Raw genomic sequence first — 24,141 nt, forward strand, 5'->3', positions numbered from 1 at the left:
CTAGTGAGCTAAACCTCGCAACAATAAATAGAACATGCTGGAGGGATAGATTCCTGTCACAGAGACTCCCCATGCTTTGGAACAAAATTCCAAATTACATCAGGCAGAGCCCCTCACTAACACTCTTCAAAAGAAACCTTGACGAGTGGATGGGTAACAAAAATTACACCCCTGGGATCACTTCATTGTCTCTCCTTGACAGAGGATCAGTTAATTAATCAATGGGGTGGCGAAAGCAGACACACTCTGGCTAGGCTTATAAATGCCCTCAGGCAGATAGCCTAGTACCTACCTATGAACCTATTCATGATGCCCATATCCACCAAGCTGGTGACAGAGATAGTGGAGAAAGTTCAAATCCATGGCAACAGACCCTTTTTTATTGATTAGACGGTTGGAGTGAGAATATAAAGTAATGACAGGATAACCCAGTTTACAACTTTGGGGACAGTGCTTGTTCACTGCAAACTAGTTGTCTTGTGTGCAACTACATTTTTGTGAAATTTCAAGGGTGCTTTTAAAGAAAATGTCAATGCAAGATGTTTGTCTATACAAGAAAACTGATAAGAAGACCCTGATGACTTATGGATGAAGTGTTAGGTTAAACAGGAGCAAATCAACTGAAAAAGAATTAGCTGGTCAAGAATAATGAGCAGGGGACTCACCTGAATGGCTATTGCCTGGCTATTAGTGCTCATCTCACCATAGCTTCATGCTGCTGGGATACAATGCTCCTTTGCTTCTTCTCTCACCAGAAGCAAAACTGTAGCATCAATCCAAACATGAGAAGTGGGCTAGAGACACTTTGGTGATCAACAGTCTTTTCCCAGATGATGCAAGGGTCTGTATGCTTGTTGTAGTCTTTTCCTGGTAGATGCCTTCAATAACCAGACCAATCAGAAAGGTCAAACCAGACACTCGCTGCCTAATCAGAAAGTCAGGAATCAATGCAGTCTGCTCCTTCTCTCTCCAGGAGCAGAATATTGACAAATTCCAAGCTGGAACCTATGAAGCAGTTACTGGGCTTTCTGGTGATCAGCAATCTCTAGGAAATAATATCCCTATTCTCTATCTCTCTCTCTCCATCTCTCTCTTTCTCATGAGAAGAGAAACAGAGGCAGTAAGCCCAAGATAACTACTGAGGCAGAATGTGGGCTCTCCAATAATTGGTGGCCTTGAAGTAAATGTTGCAGCTTTTAAAGGTAAAATGGGGAAAAATGGGTTAATATTCTAATGAGTTGCAGAGTGCGCCAAGCAGATATAAAAGAGGGTTAACTTAAGCTTTAGCTATCTAGGTGGAGAACCACTAATTTTAAAAGAGCAAGATAGATTGGAAGGGGGTGGGCACATTGTATTCTGGTTTTATGGAATACAGTGGAATGGCCAATAAATTTAAATAAGTGAAGGGGGAGTAATTTCACAAAATGATAATTTTGTGCTTACTCACAATAGCCAGTGAAAAAGCAGAGATACAGACATATGTGATCAAATTAAACTAAGGGGGCAGTCAGCTAGAAAAAATGTTGAGTTTCAAAACACAACAGCACCAGGATGTGAGGCTAGGGGAAGTCTTAATTTCTGTGCAACTCATAAGAGAGGCAGCTCTGGTCTCTTTCCTAGTTTAAATATGCAATTAAAAACATAATACAAGTAAAGCACAGTGCAAAGAAAATAAATCACAATATAGAAAACAGAAAGGAATGAAGCAATACAAAATACATGAAAGCAAAAACTAACCTCCCTCACAGCAAGCTGTGGCAGAGTCTGGGTGCTCTTTTCCAGTAAAACCAATAAAATATTTATTTCTAAAACATACTCCATTAAACTTAACTAACCTCCCCTCCTTAATAACTAAATATAAAAAAAGAGTAAGCAGTCAACAGAACTACACTGGGGGATAAATAATAAAGGATGTTTGCAGGACAATAGAATTTGTTAAAAAAAAGTAAATTATTAAAATTAGGGCAATGTCCTGTAATAGGGCTGCGGTGGTGCAGAGGTTAGCATTGTCGTCTCACAGCAAGAGGTTCTCCCGTTCGATTCTCAGCTGGCGTGCCTTCTGTTTGGAGTCTGCATGTCCTCCCCGCGGTTGAGTGATGTTAAACACATGCAGGTAGGTGCGTGAATGGGTGTGCCTTCGTTGAAGGTTGGGTGTCAGGCTGGCAACTTGGCACCGTAAAAATCCACTGCCAATCATTAGCGGACGGGAGTTCCACTGTGGCGACCTCTAACTGGGAAAAGCTGAAAGACTTTCTTGTAATTATTCCAGGAGATAAAATATAATCAATATCTTATAACCCATGTTTGCTACAGTTAATGAGGGGAATTTTAAATTAAATATATTTTGCAATGTTAGCATAGGAATTTTAAACTAGGTTTGCCAGTTGGGTATTCTCCCTTAATGGGACTGTGTTTAGGTAATGCTTTAAAAATGTTCATATGTATGAGTGACATCTGTGAAATTATTATAATTTAAGACCTCAAATTAAACAAGTTTTATTGGATTTAAAGTTTTATTATGGCTAAAGATTTAGTGAAAATAAACTTTTTTCTGTGTGTATTAAAAGGAATGTATATGACTTAAGTTTCCATGTAATATTTTTCCAGGAATATTTAACTTTACCTATTAAAAGTACTCTATACTTCTGAGAATATTTACAGGACCAGAAATTATGAAGAATATCTCCTCCCCACAATCTTTACAGTTCAAGAAGTAAAAGGCTCTAACAGGTATAAGGTATGCATTAGTAAAGATGATTGAATAAAAAAATCCTGCTTTAAAAATATATTCAAGTTACTGTCTGCAGTTGTTCTAATGAGATCCTCCCAATTAGTTGCTTCCACTATTTCTTTGCACTTCGATGCAGCTGATGGAAGCAGGGTTCAAATGCCCAAGTATTGGGCATAGAAAATAAGTAATACATTTTTTGCACTCTAGTTTCCATACTTGGTTTAAACATACTTGCCTAAATAATACACAAGTAAACTAAAGACAGAGTACAAATAACTAAACAACCATATGTGGACTAGCTGTACCAAAAAAAGACATGAATGCTTGCTTACAGCAGTAATACATTCAAGAAAGGTATGTTATTGGGATTTATTTTTATTTACACATTTGTTGAATGTGTGAGTGCATTGGTCCATGGACCCATTTCAAACTTGACCCATGCCAAGATAGCAAAAAATATATATTATCTGAAGTTTTTGTCACATAAGGTGTAGTGAAATATATATTCAGAACAAATTTGGTTTTATACAGTATATAACAGGTTAAATGCAGTAATCAGTTTTATACACTACCCAAGTCCTCTTGAAATAATTCTGTACCATCTTGTTTCAATTTTAGATAAAACTCTTCACTTTCCTGCTTCTATAGCAAGACTGATTCTAAAACAGAATTTTTACTGATAGTGCAAAATGATCACCACTAAATACGATAAAGGTACTGTTAACAATAACTTGGCTATTTCCACAGTGAATATTTTAAAAGAAGAAATTTTCAGATTAAAATAAGAAACAATGTACATTGGCAGATCAGACACTACCCAACGAAACATTTTTGAAATTCATTTCCTTTGTAGTCATTGACTACTTATATCAAGCTACTAATTTTCAGCTTCTACATGGCTAACTATACACTAAGGAATATTGAACCTCATGCTGATCAGGAATGAACGCAGGAATGGTTAAGAGGAGGAAAATTCAAACCAAGAGATGAAAGGAATATTGGAGGCTCAAGATAGTGAGCTGCGTACATGTTTGTTTACGAAGTCCATTGAACACGTGGAAGAGAGACAAATGTAGGTTTTGTAAAACCTAATTGGAAACTGTCACATACCTCGTTGCTGGTTATGACATACTAATGGCAGCAGGACTGTATACTGAAAGGCATAATGATGTGGCAAGATTGCTGCACTGAGGACTGCGCAAACATTATTGTACTGAAGTGGCCGAAAAACATTAGAAACATGAGCCACAAAGCAGCATAGAAAATGATGAAGTTTACATCACATGGGATCAATTACAAACAGTTCAAAAGATAGATGCTACAAAACTAGATATAGTGGTCCATGAAAAGAAGACAAAAGTAGTATTGCTCATTGAAATCACCACACCCAGTGACTAGAGAGTCTTGCGTACAGAGATGGACAGTCATAAAATATCAGGATTTGCAGGCAGAAACAAGAGCAATGTGGAAGAAAGATACCCAGACAGTCCCAACAGTAGTAGGAGTAATGGGTATTAAAGAATCTACAATCATATTTAGATATGCTACCAAAACATGCAACTCCATAGGAGTTGCAGGAGGAGTCATTACTGGGCACATTGCGGGTACTGCAAAGAGCACCTTTGGCTGACATCAAAGATTGAAACAATACTAATTTCATGAACCTTCATCAGACAGACTTACAAATGGGGTCCATTCCCATCATGGTATTAGATACCCAAAAGATGTGTAGAAATTAAAAACAGAAATATTGCTTACGTAAAGTGAGCATTTTAGTAAAACATGCAACTCCATAGGAGTTGCAGGAGTCATTACTGGGCACATTGCAGGTACTGCAAAGAGCACCTTTGGCTGACATCAAAGATTGAAACAATGCTAATTTCATGAACCTTCATCAGACAGACTTACAAATGGGGTCCATTCCCATCATGGTATTAGATACCCAAAAGATGTGTAGAAATTAAAAACAGAAATATTGCTTACGTAAAGTGAGCATTTTAGTTTCTGGACATACCTATTCTGCAAGTGCAGGTAGTACACAGTTGCAAAAAAATATTAATTTGCAAATCAGGCAGTGAAAATTTATGTTAGAACTACAATTTGCTCATGCCAAATTAACAGCATGACTTTGCTTAACAACACACCTCCTGCAGAATAAAAAAACAGGAGTGCGCAGAATTCACACATCTTGTGGTTCATGTGCTCCTGGTGACAGGTGGATCTCAAGTTTCTCATGTCTTGATTCATCTAGATAATCTCTTATCAGACATCCAAGAAGGACAACTTCAATATAAAAGCTATTTTAGAGTCACCTGTCATGCATCTGAACCGAAAGTCAGTCCTCATGAACCCATACATTTTTCCATACCCCCCCCAACCACTCACATAGCTTTTTCCTCAGATAACCAAATTGTTTGGTCAGTGAAGAAGTTCTGAGACACAGAGATAGAGATGTAGATTCTCAAGAGTGCAACTAACTCTGGGCAAGACACAATCCAAATTGTGGCTTGCTACATATCCCCCACCGTGCCCCAAGATTCCCACTCCTCATTTCTTGATACACAGGAAAATATTAGGGTACAACCCAACACCCTAATAATGGGCTATTTCAACTACCCCACCATTAACTGGGAAAACTACTCCTGTACCAACTCATTTGTTCAACGTTTTCTGGAATTCATAAATTCCAATGCCTTGGATCAACTTATCCACACCCCCACCAGGGGCAGCAATATCCTAGACCTGGTCATTACAAACATGGGCAACCGGTGTTCCACACCAGAGGTCAGTTCCTTGTTGGTCAGATCAGACCACAAGCTAATCACCTTAGACATCCAAATCCCATCCACACACCCCATTAGGGAAACCACCGTAAAATATTTTCTCCAAAGCCAACTTCACACTTCTCTAGACAGAAGAGGCAAACTTCACGACACACATGCAGACGGACAATAGAGGTATGACTGTTGAAGCCTACACAAATGCACTTTATAAGCACTTACACGAGTGCATGGATCGTGCTATCCCTAACAGAACCAAGACGCTATCCTCCAAGGAAGGAAGCCAATCTGGTGGCCCCCTGCCATAAACTGTACAACAGAAGAAAAACTGTTGTGCAAAAAAAAAAGTAAAATCCCATGATTGGAGGATCTCCCTGGTCAGCCTCAGTAAGAAGCGGAGATCCCTCATAAAACCCTCCAAAGCTAGTTAAGAAAACAACATCGCCACTGATTCTAAAGACAACCACATTAGCATTCTATAGCTATGTCAAGAATCTCAATGGCAACACTCATATCTGCTCTAAGTTACAGCACAATGGCACTAACTATACAGAACCAACTGATATTGCCAACATCCTGGCAGATAGGTTCAGTGATAACTTTACCCCCCCCCCTCACCTTACCCCCCTACCCCCCTCACCTTACCCCCTCACCCCCTAAATGGCCAGTCTCTATAGAAGTTCCTGTAATCACGACTGCACAGGTAAAAACCACTCTCCAAAGCCAAGAACACAGCATCCATGGGACCTGACAACATCCCGGGCTGCGTTCTTCATGAAATACAGAATGAACTGGCACCCAACCTAAGTTACATGTTCAGTCATAGCCTCACCTCAGGCTTTGTGTCCACTGAATGGCACACAGTGACGCTTATCCCACTCCACAAAGGGGGAGCCACCATGGACCCTGGGAACTACCACCCCATTAGCCTGACGAGCCTGGTCTGCAAGGCCATGAAACGTATCATCATGGAACTTATAAACAAAGACATTGGAAATCTCCAAACTCTGGACCCCACCAAGTTCAGGTTTGTAAAAGGCAGATCATGTCTCGTAAACCTGACAGACTTCTTTGTAGCAGTCACCAAGGCCATAAACGAGGGTAACGTGGTTCACACAGCCTATCTAGATCACGCAAAGGCTTTCAACACCATCCTCCACTCTGGAATTATAGATAAACTCACTAAACTAGGTATAAATCCCTATGTCACAAGGCGGGTTTGCCAACTGGCTCACTGACAGAACCCATACTGTGAAAGTAGCAGACTTCAAATCAGACTCCAGACCAGTGACAAAGTAGAGTACCACAGGGTTCAGTCCTGGGTCCTCTTCTGTTTGGTATCTACTTTTCTGAAGTACAGGCCAACATAGGTCTTTGGCTAACGAAGTTCACAGATGACTGCCAACTAGGAGCCATAATCAAAACTCCTACTGATGTAGGCACACAGGTGGACAGTAGTCTCTCCTTTGATAATCACATCGGCACAGTAGTCAGGAAATCCTCATCACAAAAGGTTTCTCATCCAGAAAAAGAGAGGTCATTGTTCCCCTCTACTCATCACTCATTAGACCCATTATAGAGTACAACACCCCTTTTGGTATGTACCTCACAAGACATATACAACTGGAAAGCCCGCAGAAATACCTCACAAAGAGGATTACCGGCCTCAAACAGATGCCCTATGCAGACGGTCTAAAAAAAAACTCCAGCTTTACTCTGTCGCATATCGCCTACTCAAACATGATCTCTGCCTAACATACAAAGCTATGTCAAACCCAGAGCTATTGGACATGCTCACTTAAGTCCCAATCCCTCCGAGCTACACGCTCTAGGGACCTAAACCTTGTCACCACAATAAACAGTACACGTCGAAAGGATAGATTCCTGTCCCAGAGACTTCCCATACTCTGTAATAAACTACCTATCTATATCAAACAAAGCTCCTCATTAGCACTCAAGAAAAATCTTGATGATTGGATGGGAAATAGGAAATTCACCCTGGGGATCACTTCTGTGGCTCTGCTCGACAGTGGCACAGGAAAATAATTTTCTTGGGTAGCAAAAGCCAGGGTACCTTTTTGGCTGGGCTTGTATAGGACCTAGGAGCTGATAGCCTAGTACCTACCTATGAACTTCCCATGCCACTCCGACCAGCTACACTTATTAAAACAATGATACTATCCCTCCTGTGATGCACAAGCTATCTTATTAAAGTCCCAGACACCCTTATGTTTACCCTTCCTTATACGTCTCGCCCCTCCGATGAGGCTCTCAGAAGCATTGTACAGCCAACTCCTGCTTACAGTCTGAAGAACAGTTTGGGTGCTTGGAAACTTTTTCAACAGTAACGCCCTGGTTAACCATTTTAAAGCCTTAAGATTATCTGGCAAAGAACAGACAAGTTCTCTATTATGAGACTGTTTTTTTATCTTCCTTTGTAGTAAAAGCTACAAACCAAATCAGATGATCAACTGAGTAACAGCACCTGTGGTTGCCAAGAAATGTTAACAGTTCCATTGAGGTGTTCTACTGGTCAGCAGCACGCTTCAGAAGTTACTCAGGGATGACATGTTAGGTGTGCCTTATTTTATTATATTTACTGTGACACAACGGAGACTGTTGAAAGTTCATTACACTATTTGGTACCATGTTATCAGCTTAACTTAGTGCTTTGACCATTTGGTGCTGAGCACTTACTGCAGAAATGGTTTACCAGGAGTTCACTGTACTTTGAATAAGTAATGGCTATGAATCCACTTTAGTTTCATCACAGGTACAAGCTTTACCATGGAACAGACTGAGCACCGACTAACTGGGTTATGCACATGTGCAGTCAGCTTACAAAAGTTGCATGGGTTCTTATGTGGCTACATGCATTGCTAAATACACCACACATCAGACTTCATTTCTGATATTGCCTCTAATTGACATTGCATACTGTCCTTTTTCAGAATCCTTTTAGTGCACTCTTTGTCCTTCTCCCTTGTATGCTGTTAGCTCCTCTCTTGCTCTTTCCTCGTCTCTGCTATAGTACAATATATAGAAAACATAGATCACACTGCTGTACTGGTTCAGGTTCAGAATCAAACTAGAGTGTTGCAAAATGGATAATTTTATAACTGATGAAATGTATACCTTTATGCAAATACTTACCATCAACCCCATATTTCTACATGGGGTCATAGCTTGTCAACTGTCACCACCTCACTCAATTCACAACCACTATGTAAATGTTGTACACTATTATTTCAGTTCTGAGTTTATACACTATTTTAATATTAGTTTATAGTGTTTTATGTTCAATACTTCTACATCATACTTCAGCCTGAGAAAAGAACTACAATGAAAGACAAATTAGAAATTGTTCCACTTCCACTGATCCAGCCACTTGTGCACTGCTTTATTTAATGGCCGACCACATGACTATTTTGTTCACCAGGTATTTAACCCACTGAACTACTTGCCCTTTTAAATATATGAGGCAGATGATTTTCTCATTCGAGACACACTATTTCAGCAACCAAAAACAAAAATACTTGTATATAAACCTCCATACATATAAAAACAGATACATGCTTAAACTTCTACAATTAAAGACCATATACATACAATAGACATCACAAGTCAGTTGTAGATTTTCTTACAGCACAACTGATCAGTTAAGTTACCTATTAGGATATCACAAAAAAGGAGCTTTGCCCTCCAACACACACACAGACACACACACACACACACACAGTATATCAAGTAGGCCAATTTTTGTCTTACACTAGTTTTCTACTAACAAAATATAAATCTGCTTGCCATGAAAAAGAAAAGGCAACAAAATAAGAACATGAAAGAAAGAGGACACCGCCCCCACCAAAAAAAAAAAAACCTAGAAAGCGGCACAAGAATGTACCTCTTGTCTCCAGAAATCAGGAATGAAAATGTAAGCATGCATGTATAAATTAATCAATCTGTCGGGGTCATTTTATACAAGAACGGTGTTTAACAGCATCCACCCATTAGCTGAGTATCCACTTACATGCTACTCAAATAATTGCTCTCCATGATTTTGTCACTTGTACAGTAGGTATATACACTAGTCTTTAGAAAATAAGGAATTTGCAACAAGACATAGTTAAGAAATTGTCAAGCAGCTCCACATGCATGACCCCAGAAAGTACTGGGTATCTTGGACACAGAACAGGTGACGGAACAAAATTATTATATGTCATAATTACTACCAAGAATATATTTATATCGTACTCAATTTACTTTGTGACATCAACTAATCACATTTTTCACTAGAACACACATTTAGAACCAGATCACTTCAAAAAAAAGTAGTGCAAGGACTGTGACTTAACAGCTTTTTAGGGGATGCAAGTAATTACATTCTAAGTAGAAAATCCTGGTAGGATAGGGTTACCACCTGTCCCACTTTGCGAGGGACAGTCCCTCTTTGGAGAGTTGTGTCCTGACAAAAAATTGAAAAAAATGGCAAATGTCCTGAGATTTTAGGACAAAATTATATCCTATATTGTGTAATAGTAGCATAAAACAGTCATTCTGCATCTAAAATACATAAAGGTTATAAGAAACAGAACAAGCAGCTAAAATGCTACAAGAATAAGCTTTTATTTAGGCAAAAAAGTTAAGTTCTATCCTTTGTACTGACCGTGGGTATGTGTCGGCCTGTAAAATCTGATGTTTGTACCAAAATGTCCCACTTTGGCCATATGAAAAGGTGGCAACCCTATGGCAGGAAAACCTTGCACTTGGCATCTTAGGGACTGTAAAATAAACCATGCATACTGTGAAGCCTGCAATCCCAATCTCTTAGTGCAGGAAATCTGTCCAAGGCTCACAATTTTTAAATGTTTTCTTACAAACTTTGAAAGTTGCAATAACATTTTGTTTTGGCATTTTTTTTCTGGAGAATACGATGTATGAAACTCAAGTTTGTCATTATTTAATTACTCCAGTCCTCGGCGTTATGCCAGAAAAAAATCAGATTGTATAAGGTACGGAGCAAAAAATGAGGCAAAAAAAAAAAGTTATCAACCTGGAAAAGAGCAAACATTTAACTCAAACATGATTCTGTTGTCTACTGCTATATTTTAACATGCAGTGATGGAGCAATATACAAGGATAAATAGCACTAACACAAAAGATGGGTCAGACCGTACTGCATCACTCCAAAAAAAAATCGGTAGCGCATAAAGCAATGAATACTGTCAGCTCTTTCCAGCAGGTCAGACACGGTTGCCTTGATTCACCACTAAAAATAGTTCCATTTACCACCGCCCCCCACCCCCCTCCCCCTGTTATTTCTCATGCATGGCTACAAATGAAAACAGCAGCCCTCGAGAGATACGTAGCTGGTAAATGACACGGGAAGCGACAACCTCCAGCCTGTCACTTAAACCTGCTTCATCTCCCAGCTGCTACGACTTTTCCAGTGGCTTTTAACAATACATTTTCACTACAAACACTCAACACTGATACTTAAAAAATATATCCATCTTTATACACTTTTGAAGCTGGGGCTAAAACAAAGCATATTTTCTTGTAACCATTTAAATACCATTCTTTATCAAGATCGCAGATTAGATTGTGTGTTTAAAATACAGCAGAATTATTAAAGTAACTTTCACAGTGGCCATTTCCATGCTTTAAAAGCACGTCGCTGATTTGCAAAGCTAAGAGCTCAAGAAGAGATTGCATGGATTCTGTTGATAAAGCCACAGGGTGCGTTTGGATTTCCAAATAATCCGATCAAATCCCAGTTTTAAAAGAAACGCACACACTGCACATGCTATGCACACTACCATCGCACTGAAAAGTATAATGACAAACACTTCCAAATGACTTTTGGGAACAGCTAAATTTCCCAATGAGTTTTAGAGGCACAGTCAGTTCCCTCTATTACTATTAGCATCTGTTTTCCAAGCTCCTTCTGTTTACATTTCATCTGTTTTCCTCAATCAATACCCAATGGGATGATGTTCACCTAGCAGCAATAATGACAGCTGCGAGACACAAAGATGAACCCCATGTGCGACTCCAGAAAACAATCAAAAATTAAAGTGAGCAGTCCTGTCAAGAAAGTTCACCCTATTCTCTTTCACAACATCCCGTAGACGCGGAATTGCATGCATAAGTCAGTATTCATTTACCTGAAACAACACAATCAGTGCTATGCCTGCCTATACCTGCGTATTGTTTGGGCGTGGGAGGGGGAGCACACCTGTAATGCAACGGGACTCAGAAGAAACCTGTCACTTGAAATCAAAGATACTTTACGAGAACTTAATATCAAAATCAAGCGGGCTTCCGGTACACACTAAACCCAACCATTTGGCATAACAAAACAATATTTTATTCTTAAAGTGACTTACCTCGGACACACAGCAGCGACATTTTGTAGTATCCAAGAGCTTTCAAAGTATCCCCGGTTTTTGTGGCCGCTAGGAAAAGTAACACCAAAAACAAATCCTCTCCGACCAATTCCAATAAAAACAAGGGCAATTATTTACAGGTGGGCTGCCTTCCTTAGAAGTTCTGTGTTATATAGTTGTGATTACTATTCCTTCGCCCGGCACACGTCTCCCCTTTTTCCTGGTTCTATCCATGGCAGGGCGAGGTGTAATCAGAAAAAGGAATGCACCAGGTTGTAATAAGTATGGGCACTACCGTCCCCGGCCCTCATCAACAGCTGGCTAGTCCACAACCGAGGCAACAGGATTACTACTTAGGAGGCGCAAGGCAGTCGTCAATACTGAAGTAGAAGGAGTACATTGGTTAAGTATTGTCGCGCTCACCTTAGGGCTCTTTATAACCTCCCTTCTCTACCCGCATGAGAGAGCTCGGCGCGCACACCCAACAACGGGATTGACGTGCAGATTCACCAATAAGAGCAGTGGATGGACCACCTCCCCAAGTAGAGGTTGATCGTTTTCGGCTTATTTTCACAGAGCAGGCGACTGAAATGGGATTGCATAATTGCAAAGTACATGAAAACTGTTCACCTGCTGATGGGTTTCCTGCAAATTTCCACAGCAGCCTTTTGTCTCGTTTGCTATTAAATGCAAAGTCTACTCTAAGTCAAACAAACTGATTTCAAATGTCATACATCGCAGAATATTTATGCTACCGTCTAAAAAAAATCACAATAAAAAAACAAATGAAGAGCACATATTCTCTATCCATGTAGACAAACTAAAATGCTACCATGATAAACAAAGTAAAAAAAAAAAACAACTATAAAACATCAAAAGTTCTGCTTGTCTATATATGTAGCTGATCTGGATTGGATAAACTATTATGCAGGTAAAAAAGGATGGGACGACTCACGTTGAATATTCTGATAAATAATCCATGCCTCTCAATCTCTTATTACAAGAAATCTAAATAAAGTCAAAACAAAGAGGGGCAAAGGCTCAAAAATAGGGTACAATTTTAATTATTGCGCTTATAAATTTAGAAAGTTACTAGAATAAAACGTGTTCCCTTATCTTCTGACGGATATGAAATCTGAAGCTCAGCCACCTGACATAATTTAGTAACCTTAATTATCAATGATTTGCAAGAAAACCATACCTGTTTGTTATGAGGAGCAAAGCAAAAATACGAGGCAAAAATCTGGACATCCAGCGAAAATCTGGGCAGTTTGGATGTATACCCGGTACATGCCCATAACATGCCTGAACATACCCAGTGTGTGTTAAGTTTTGTAAAGCGCTGAGTCACAGTGCCAGTTTTAAAGCTGCAAGATAGTAAGCAACCCTCCTTCCCCACTACTTAAATTCCCGGCACAGTCACACTTGGTGTTTATTTATCCTTTGTGACACTGATTTTGAGCCTTTATCAAGAAGGAATGCCTGGCTAAGTTTGAGAAGGCAGCAATTTTACACCCTACCAGTGTGGAAACATGCGTGAATGAGCGTACCTTCACTGAAGGTTGTGTGCCAGGGCCGGCAACTCGGCACGTAAAATATACTCTCAATCATTAGCGGACCGGAGTTCCGCTGTGGCGACCTCTAACCGGGAAAAACCGAAAGACACAACAACAACCCTACTCACTCATCTGGTGTCCTCTGCAATCATCAAATGTTGAAAAAAAGTGCCATGTTGTAATACAGCAGAGAAAATCTTCAGCGACAGATACCCACCATGCATTTCAATACATGCCCACTAAAACTTGCTGCATCGGTCCTCCAAAGGTAAGATACAGTACTAGATTTACAGGTGTATCTTGATGAGATGATTGCAGATTTCAGGCAATGTGTTTTGAAGTCGGAATGAGTAATGCTCTGTTTTTACTAAGTTGTTTAATATTTGCTGTAAGAGAGGCCAGTTTACATAATTTGTAATCTAGATCTTTGATATTCACCCCTTACTTTGGCTATTATCATATACATCATATGCACCCCCCCCCCCCCTTTTTGGATTAGCACAGAACTTCTCAAATTTATCGCCGGGATGTCCATCCTCAATATCATGTTACGGTGCATAGTACGCTTTACTTTCTTATTTTTCACCAGCGTTGCTGTAAGGCTAATCATTCAGAACTAGCTGCTATGATGAGAGTCCCAGTTATTTCTTTCATCTGGTTCGCCTTACAGAAGTTGAAGTTTTGGTCCATTGTTAATTACCATAAAATAGCGTGTATCCAGGCGTACGCAGTGTACTCATCTATGTACAACAAATTCTTCTCAGCTTTTTGCAAACATTGCGATAAATGGAACCCCAAACATTGTAAAAGCCTATAAAGTTAATATCTGCATACGGATTTTGTACACAGCGTGCCAGAATACAGGAGTGATCTTCGTTCAAATCAAAATATGAGTGTAGAGGACGTGACGTAAAATCTAACTTCATATTTATAAGTTTTACAGCGGGTGCATCATTTGGAAGAATCATTTTTAAATGTTAGGTAGATGGGAGAGAGTTTGACTTTTGAGAACAACATAAATATTTCTAGTTATATCCCTAACCCTCAGTTGCGCGTTCAGTTGTATTATCCTGTGTCGTATGTTGTTTTGTTAATTTATTTCTATAACTAGAAGATTGAAGAGTAGGCGAGAGCTCATTGTTTTCAGGTATGCCCTGGGCAATTACATCAAAATGTATTTACCAAATGTTCTAAACACTTCGGATTGTTGCTTGGGTGCGAACGTGGGTGCCTGTGCCATGACCATTACTTAACCTGACTGAACGTTTAATTTTTGCTATTCATTGACACTTTACATTCTGTTTAATTGCCCAATTATATAACAGTGTATTTGCGTGTGTGAGTGCTGGGGGAGGGGGGCATCACCATAATACTCTAAAACGAACTTCTGTCTCTTTTCTTCTTCTTATGTATACCCAGGTTTTTTTCTGTACTACGGAACTTTGATTATGATTTCAGCTCCAAAACAGTCATGGGGCATGCCTTTTATATGCTGATGACGCAACAGAAGTTTGTGGTGTGTGCTAAAGAATCAGCTTTAGCAGGGCTCTTCATTCACAGAAAAAATAAATACTTAAAAACGACATTAAATTTATGAGTATCAATGCTAAAACGCTTCCAGCATTTCATATTACATTTACTTAGTTTAATAATAATTACAATCAAACAAAGAATTGAGACTGCAGGTATCTGATGTTTTAATTAGATACTGAGCTACACTTGATTTTCATGTAATGATTTTATTAAGTAAGGTGATACAGTGAGTAGCTGGCTCATTATTTAGGCTTCAACAGTGCCTAACTAGGTTTCTGTTGATTGCTTTTATAGTAAAAACTATACAGAAGGAATTCAAGGGACTGTATTTATAATTCTTAGACTTAATTTGGAGAAGGTATTAAGCAAGTAGTTTAATACAATTTCAGGATAGCCTGGTTAAGAAGTAAAGCCATTTTATTTGGGCATGGTCTGAACTCCTACAAGATAGCTGTCATGTCTCCTAACCCCTCATGAATGCTCTGATACATCACAGTATACTCCCAACTATATCCAACTTCTTCCCCAGTGTTTAATCCTTTATTCCTACCCACCTGTATTAACCTTATATCTTGACAAAAGTCATACTTTACAAATAGTACTAGCTATGTTCAAAGCCTGTTTTGTTGTCAAGATGTAACAAATTTGTGTTTTATGTATACTACATTTTGTTTACTTTATACTTTATTGTAATGTGTGCATTAAAATTTATTGTTATTCACAAAGCTTTTCTTCCAGGGCCTCTGCTGAAAAAGGACCTGTCTGTTTGGACTTTTCTGGTAAATAAATGTTAAATAAATAGATAAAATGTCATTGGACTTTTTCATCTTGCATGAGTTTCATAGAAGTTTGGCTTCAGATTACATACTTTTACATATCTATATCTATGTCTATATATACCTATATCTATATTTATATATGTATCTATTTATCTATATCTATCTATATATATATATCTATCTATCTATATATATATATATATATATATATATATATATATATATATATATATATATATATACACATATATAGATAGATATGTAGGTGTACCTAAAATAACTGAAACAACATAAGAGCAACAGTAAAAAGACTGATAGAAAAAGACTGAAAATCTGAAATGCAAAAATACTGATAAAATTGAATTTATACAAAGGAGGGGTGTATGCCATTTCCCCACTGCTGTGTGACCTTGGAGTTCATATATGTAAATAGCAGAGGTATGGGGTGCAGGGGGCTTTCCCCTACAAACACTGAAAAATATGACAGCACCTAAGCACATACAAAACCACTGAAAAATCAGACATCAAAACACATTTTCGCTGTTTTTTGCAGGTGGGCAAGCCCTCATGTACTCCCACACCCCCTGCTAATTATACATACCAACTCTGAAGTCGCACAACAGTGGGGAAAGGGCATAAACCCCTACCTAGTATAAGTTCAATTTTGTTAATATTTTGTTTTAATCTTTTTCAGTTGTTAGTTTTGTTACTTTTCAATCTTTTTTGTCAGTCTTTTTGCTGTCAATCTTGTGTTGTTTTAATCATTCTAGGTACATACACATGCGCGCACACACACACACGTATGTATATATATATATATATATATATATATATACATATATATGTGTGTGTGTGCGCGCGCACGTGTATGTGTGTGTGTGTGTGTGTGTGTGTGTGTGTGTGTGTGTGTACTGGGACCTTTATTACTAACACCCATAGCTCCTCCAAGGTTATAAAAGTGGGAGACTTAACAAGGAACCTATACCTATTGACAGATTTCTATTTTAAAGTGATTTCCAATATTGTCTGAACATGGTGGTCTACTTTAGATGTAGATTTTGATGTGTGCCCACTACCTTGCCATAGAGATTATAGAAGGATATCTGAAGGCATGCTGACAATATGGGTGAAGGATTTCTGAAGACATGGGTAAAGAGATTTAGGGCTATCTGATGTTGGAGGCTGCCCAGAGTATCAGTACAGGTGCTCTGGACCCCAGGAATATGGGGAATTAATACCCCTAACCTCTTACTTTACATGCTAACTTCCGAACAGTTTTCTTTCTTTCACTGTGTTTTACTGACTGGGGAAATGCAGGCAGTTCTCATGGAAAGGCAGAAAGCTGGCTCTTGCCATATTAAATAAATTCATTCCATGGGGACCACCACCGCACTGCTGCAGTAGTTTGCAAATCAAAGCATGCATATTTTAAGAAAATAATAGCTGTCCATAATGACCTTTTACTAGCTCATATCAGCAATACAGTTAGCATCCATGAAGAGAATGTGAACCACGTACCTGAATGTGTTAAAGGGAGCTGAGGTTTGGGTGAGTCTTTCAAATTCATCCATCAGAGTGTCTCTCCATTATGTATGAACTGTAGCCCACGATGTCACACATGCACTCAACCAAAGACACTTTCTAAAAGTGGTCTAATGGCAGTGCATGGCAAAAGACCTTCCCTTTACTATATATTGAATATGGATAGAAATTGAGGATGTTATGATAGGGTGGATCACAGATGTTCTGCGAGTAGATAACCTATTCCACCTAGTGATTAGAACCAATAAAACATTGTTGAATGATACACTAGCTTTTAACTCAGTTATTTCCATAAGTAGGAGCCAGGACAAAGCATATGTTTTCCTTACATGGTACAGAGAAAAGGCCTTTCCAGCTCTTATGTGTATTATAAAATCCTCATAGTGGTAAACTTTCTGCTCAACCCCATTTGAGTGTATGGAGAGTTCTTCAAAAGATTCTTAGTTGGACAGGTTGCAAACAAATGAGTCCTGATAGTATGTATATCTCTGCAGTTTGCTCTAGACTAGTATCCTACTGGCAGACAGTCTTGTCACTTTTACATCATGTCAAAAAAGTGGTTACCTGAGATTCCCTTTTAAACCTGCTGCCCCCCCCCAAAAAAAAAGCTAAATGGACAGACAGATTGACTAATCCACCAAATATGTAACATTTGTGTTCTTAGTCTGCAAGTCGATTTATAGATGTAAGAAAGAGAAAAAGTGCAAGGGGGTTCTAACAAAGTACATATTCATATGTCTGGAAAAATAAACAGCTTTATGCACTTTATTTTTCTAAGTCAGTGTCTTGAGACAGTGACAGGCCTGTCATTGACTACTTCCGACAGTCTGACACATCAGAAAAATGGTAAGAGATATTTTGAAGATAAGCAGCTACTAAACAATTTAAGTTCATGCTTCAGATGTAGAGCTCCCTCTATGGTCCCATGTCAGGCCAATAGACAATATGAAGCATGCCCATAACTATATGTTTTTTAATATTGTTTTCAAGTCTAGATGCATGACAGAAAATACAGTTGTTCTTTATTGATGTGATCATGTATAAAACATGGTCATTAATCACTTGTTTAGTTTTATACCACCGTTAAATATTTGGCCTTAAATTCCTATGTGGGATGCAGTCTACATTTAAGGGTCATCAAAAGGTGGTTACTTGGTATGGCATTTGCAATACCCACCAGGCATTAAAGTAGATCATTTCAACCCTGGGACTGTTTAAAGTGCTACTGAAAAACTGAAAGTGTTGCTGTCTCACTTTCTCTCTCTCTCGCTCATTTATTTTCCATGGCAGCTATCGCAACATTTTTAATGGATCAAACCTGATATTACATCATCATATTCACTGTTCAGTGTGCTTGCTGACCTGAAATTTGCTTTTTGTGAGACACATATTTATTTATTTATTTGCCATTGGTTTACTAGGAAAGTCTGACTGGTTCCTGAGGTATCCATTTTCAGAGGAGGCCCCGGGAGAAAAGCTCCAGATAGATATGGTTAACAGAATGAAAAACTAGACAGACATAATAAAGTCATAAAATTCATGCACAAGTATGAAAACAACACATTAGTGTGTCAGAATGAGAACTTAACAGACAACATTCAACCACACAATTTGAAAAACTACACATTAGTTTGTCAGAATAAAAAATAAAAATAAAGTCATAAAATTCATGCACAAATATGAAAACAACACATTACCGTGTCAGAATGAGAACTCAACAGAAATAACATTCAACCACACAATTTGAAAAACTACACATTAGTTTGTCAAAATAAAAACTCAACAGACATAATAAAGTCATAGTGTTCAAGCATAAATTATATGGAAAGCTTGATAATAGGAAGATGCAACATTATTTACATAATAGATGATTATTGTAATGATTATTAATATTCTACAGGTCACGAAACATGGTAACAGATTATAATGGTGAAGGAGTAAGATAGTACGAATAGAGAAAAGTGGGATGTGATAGAGGGGATAGTATGAATAGATGTGGAAAAGGTATGAGCTTATCACTTTCTACATGAAAATAAAAGAACAGCTCTATGGTTTCCAATGTATTTGTTTCATAGGATCATAGGAAGTTACTAGGCTATTAGGCCTGAGGCCCTTGCAGGGCTATCCAAGAATTTAGCCCATGTTCCGACAAGTCAGCACCCAATGCTCTTGTCCAGCAGGGACACAGGTGGAATCCCAGGGGTGTATTTTCTGTTCCCCATCCACTTATCCAGATTGTGCTTAAAAAGGGTTAATGAGGTACTCTGCTTGACATGGAGTGGGAGTCAATTCCACAGAAGGTGGAGTCTCTGGGACACAAATCTGTCCCACCAACAAGTCCATTTGATGTCACAGACCAGGTTGAGGTTGCACGTGTGGATTACTCGAGTGGAGCTTGACTTGTGGATATGCAGCAGTCCCATCAAGGTGGTGTCTGTGATTGATTTGTATGCCAGACAGAGGTCACCTCTGAGGAGTCTGTAGGAGACTGAAGAGAGGGGCAGGGCCTTTAGCCTGTCTGTGTAGGGTAGATGTTTGAGCCCCTGGATTTTCCTGGTGAGGAACCCCTGTAGTCACTCCGGCTGCTACATGTGTTTTGTGAGGCATATGCCAAAAGGTGGATTGTATTCAATAATGGAGGGAAAGAATACAGGGATGTTATGACCACCTTGTCCCTGGATGACATACCCTTTACTAATGAGTTAGGCCATGTAAAAGGCTTTCTGTACAATGGAGGCAATATGGTGGTCAAAAGTCAGTTTGCTTTCAACCTGGGTGCCCAAGTCCCTCATGACTGATTGCATGCTTAGGACCTTGTTATTAATGTGATAATTTGTGGGGACATCACCCTCCCCAAAGGGGATGATGCATTTTTTGACATTCAGTTTGAGGCCATGATTCTGGCACCAGTCATATGTTTGGGTGAGACCCTCTTTGAGGATGTCCATATCATTAAAGTAACTGATTACAGAGCCCAGCTTACAGCCATCTGCAAACTTGATCAGCCATAGCCCACTGGTTTTGGCCTGCACCTCAGAAAAGTATATCCCAAACAAGGGCCCCAAGACTGATCCCTGGGGTACACCACTTGTTACAGGTTGACTGCTTGAGGTGGCTTCCCCTATTTTGACTAGGTTTGTTCTGTCAGTTTGCTACCCATCTGGTAAAATATGGATTGATGCCTAGTTGAGAGAGTTTATCTATTATACCCGCATGGGGAATAGTATCAAAGGCTTTAGCCAGGTCAAGGTAGGTGGTGTGCATCATCTTCCCCTTGCCCATGGCTTTGGTGACTGTCTCAAACAAGTTGACCAAATTTAGCAGGCATGACCTCCCCTTGTCGAAGTCAAACTGTGTGGGATCAAGTATTTGGAGGTTGGCAATATCCTTGTTAATGAGGCCCATAATAGTCTACTCCATGGCCTTGCAGATCAGGCTAGTTAGGTTGATGGGTGTATAATTTCCTGGATCGGTGGATGCTTCACCTTTGTGCAAAGAGATGACAATGGCTGTCCTCCATTCAGCTGGGATGAAGCCAGTACTCAGACTTTGGTTGAATAGGGTGCCTAATGGTGCTGCAAGTTCCTGTCTGAGTTCATGTAGGATGCAGCCTGGGATGTTATCTGGTCCCATGGAGGCTGTATTTTTTTGCCTTTGAGTGGGCAGTGATGACTTGCTCCCTAGAGATAAAGGGAGGGGGTAGGTGCTGGGATGTTCTGATTTACTGATGGGGGAAAGAGGGGTGAAGTTTTCACTGAACCTGTCTGCCAGCAGGTTGGCTGTATCTACGGCTTTTGTGTATGTGGTGTTCTTGACCACCAGTTCTGAGCAGATCTGGGTGCTTCCCTTGAGTTTGCAGACATATGTGAAGAAAACCTTGTGATTGTCTAGTAGATGTGGCCAGTTTGGACTCGAAGTTTGCTTTGGAGGATTTTACTACTGCTCTTATTTGCTTGTTCAGGCTAAGGAGAGATTGCTTCCAATTAGGCACCTGCTCCTTCTTGGTCCTGAACAGCAGTTTTTTTCCTTTTATTATAGAGTTTATTTATTGCAGATGTCCACCAGACATGTTTACTCTTCTTTGAGGAGGAGGATTTTGCCCTGTTGGGTATTTCTGATTCCACGCAGCTATATATGTGCTCATATAGTACTTTGGGGTAGGTTTGGACATATGTGACAGTTCCTATGGAGGGGGAGGGAGCTCTGAAGCTATTTATATCTTCCCTCAGGAGGTTGTAATCAGCTTTCAAGAAGTTTTTTTGTTTGACCCTATCTAGGGGGTGGTCAGGGGAGATGGTGACTTCAAAATTGACTACTTTGTGGTCGGATCTTATCAGGGAAGATGACACTGTAGGGATACTGCAATGTTTACTCATGTTGGTTAATACCAAGTCCAAGATATTTTCACCTCTTGTGGGGGTGTCAACCAGCTGGTCCAAGGTATTTGCATTGACAAAATGAAGGAATCTCTGGGCATTTGTGTTTTGGCATGAGTAGTTCTTCCAGTCTATGGTTGGATAATTAAAGTCGCCCAGGATCAGGGTAAAGGGTTGAATCTTGATAGATTCAAAGAGGTCCAGATAGATGAAGTGGGAATCTTGAGTCAAAGTTGGGGGCCTGTAGCTAACTATGATTTGAATAAGGGTCTTGTCAATGGTTAACTGCACCTGGAGTATCTCCTGTGTGTCATACTGTATAACCAGCCTGGAAGTGTGTATATCTTTTATATATATATATATATATATATATATATATATATATATATATATATATATATCGTACAAACCACCCTGGCGTGAACCAAAGAAAATACAAATATATTCACCCCCGGAGCTGAGTGGAAACAATGCGAGTAAATCGCAAGATAATACAGGCTGGTAGTCCTCTGTAAAGCTCTAATGTCCACCAAACTAAATTCACGATAAAATCCACGAAGGGAAACAAACTCGGCACAAACACTCTATTTTCGATGTGCTATCAGTTTTATTTTATTTTTATTTTCATATTTTAATTTTAATTTTAGTTATTTTTGTATAATGTAATTTGGTTGTGATATTGATTTGTATGGTTTGACACATCAGACATATACGGCGCTTGTTTTTACTAAGCAGCCGGCTTCTGAGGATATTACTTTAAATCACAGCGTTATTCTGTACCATTGAACGTACGAGTGACGAAGTCACATGGGCTGGTGATCGAGTTTGCATTGGATCAGTGTTAGAACTGTATTGTATTTAAATTAGTTATTTTAAAATGTTTCTGTTTGTCTGATGAAGCGGGTGGAGTGCCCGCGAAAGCGCTCACAAATAAACTCAGTTTTTAATTTCAAATATATCGTTGTTTGGAATTCAGTTATATGCTAGCTTTACAATTGTCTCGTATGCTTTACTACAGTTGAACCGAATGGTTGTTTTTGGAATTCATTGAAACGCAAAGCTTTCAACCAAGTTTAAAACCGCTGCCTTCAACGGCTGTTTTTGGAATTGTATCAAGGTGACACGCCAACTAGCCCTCTTCGTAGGCGTCTTCCAGTTCATTCAAAAGCTAGTGTGGGGAAGCTAGCATTTCAACATTCAGTTTATTTGGTGAATTGAAGTTGCTCTTGGTGGCACTGGTAACGTGAACCTTTTTTTATTTCAGCATTTCAGCTCCTTTGGCCTTGAACCGAAAGGTTTGTGTTTGTGCCGAGTTTGTTTCCCTTCGTGGATTTTATTGTGAATTTAGTTTGGTGGTTTGGTGGACATCAGAGCTTTACAGAGGACTGCCAGCCTGTTTTATCTTGCGATTTACTCGCATTGTTTCCACTCAGTTCCGGGGGTGAATATATTTATATATATATATATATATATATATATATTGCAACTCTACCTCCTTTTGCTTTGCTACCCATGGTTTGGGATCATGAGTTAGGTTCATATATTTGTACAGCTTGAACAGGTTGAGACTTTTAAATACCCATCTATATTAATATTTTAATATTTTAATATTTACTTAGCCATCTTGCAAGAAGGTTTGTCACAAATAAATAACTGGTGTCAAAATCATGGACTGAAACTAAATGCTAAAAAAATGCATTATTGCATCCTTTGGGAAGTCATCTACCGCAGGGAACTACCATATTGACAATATGTCCCAAAGAGTTGATCCATTTGTTCTGGATTTGGGAACTTATGTGTACAGTGACCTAACCTTTAACCAACATGTGTCTATTGTTGAAAGAAGGTCCATCTTTATTGCCCAGCTTATAAACAAAGGGATTGTGTCTAGATCAAGGGATGCCTTTGTCCCCCTTTACTCATTCCTCATTAGGCCAGTCATTGAATATAATGTCCTCTTTGGCATGTATCTGTCCAAACACATGCAACTACTGGAATGTCCACACAGATAACTTACTAAAAGGATCCAAGGCCTAAACAACTTATCCTACAAGGACAAACTCAACGCTTTGTCACTATACTTGGTATCCTACAGACTCCTGTGTCTGACATGCAAGGTATCCTCTGACCCATTACTGATGGATTTACTACACATCGGCGAGTCAAATGGCATCAGAAATACTCGGTCTAGGGGTCTAAACCACTTCTGCGATATCAATAGAATGTTTTGGAGGGACAGGTATATTTCACAGAATATACCACTGCTATGGAACAGATTCCCAATCCACATGCAACAAATTTCATCTCTGTCCATTTTCAAGTACAACTTAGATCTATGGATGGGAAACAAAGCTTTTACCCCAGGACTGCCCCTGTACTACTAATATACAGATGCCTCTCATAAATGCTTTATCACGTGCATGGGCCCCCTCAAATTATCTATGGTATGATTGCAGTT

This window comes from Protopterus annectens, chromosome 1.part1, assembly GCF_019279795.1.
Source record: "Protopterus annectens isolate FY-2018-M chromosome 1.part1, PAN1.0, whole genome shotgun sequence".
In the NCBI taxonomy this organism is placed as follows: Eukaryota; Metazoa; Chordata; order Ceratodontiformes; family Protopteridae; genus Protopterus; species Protopterus annectens.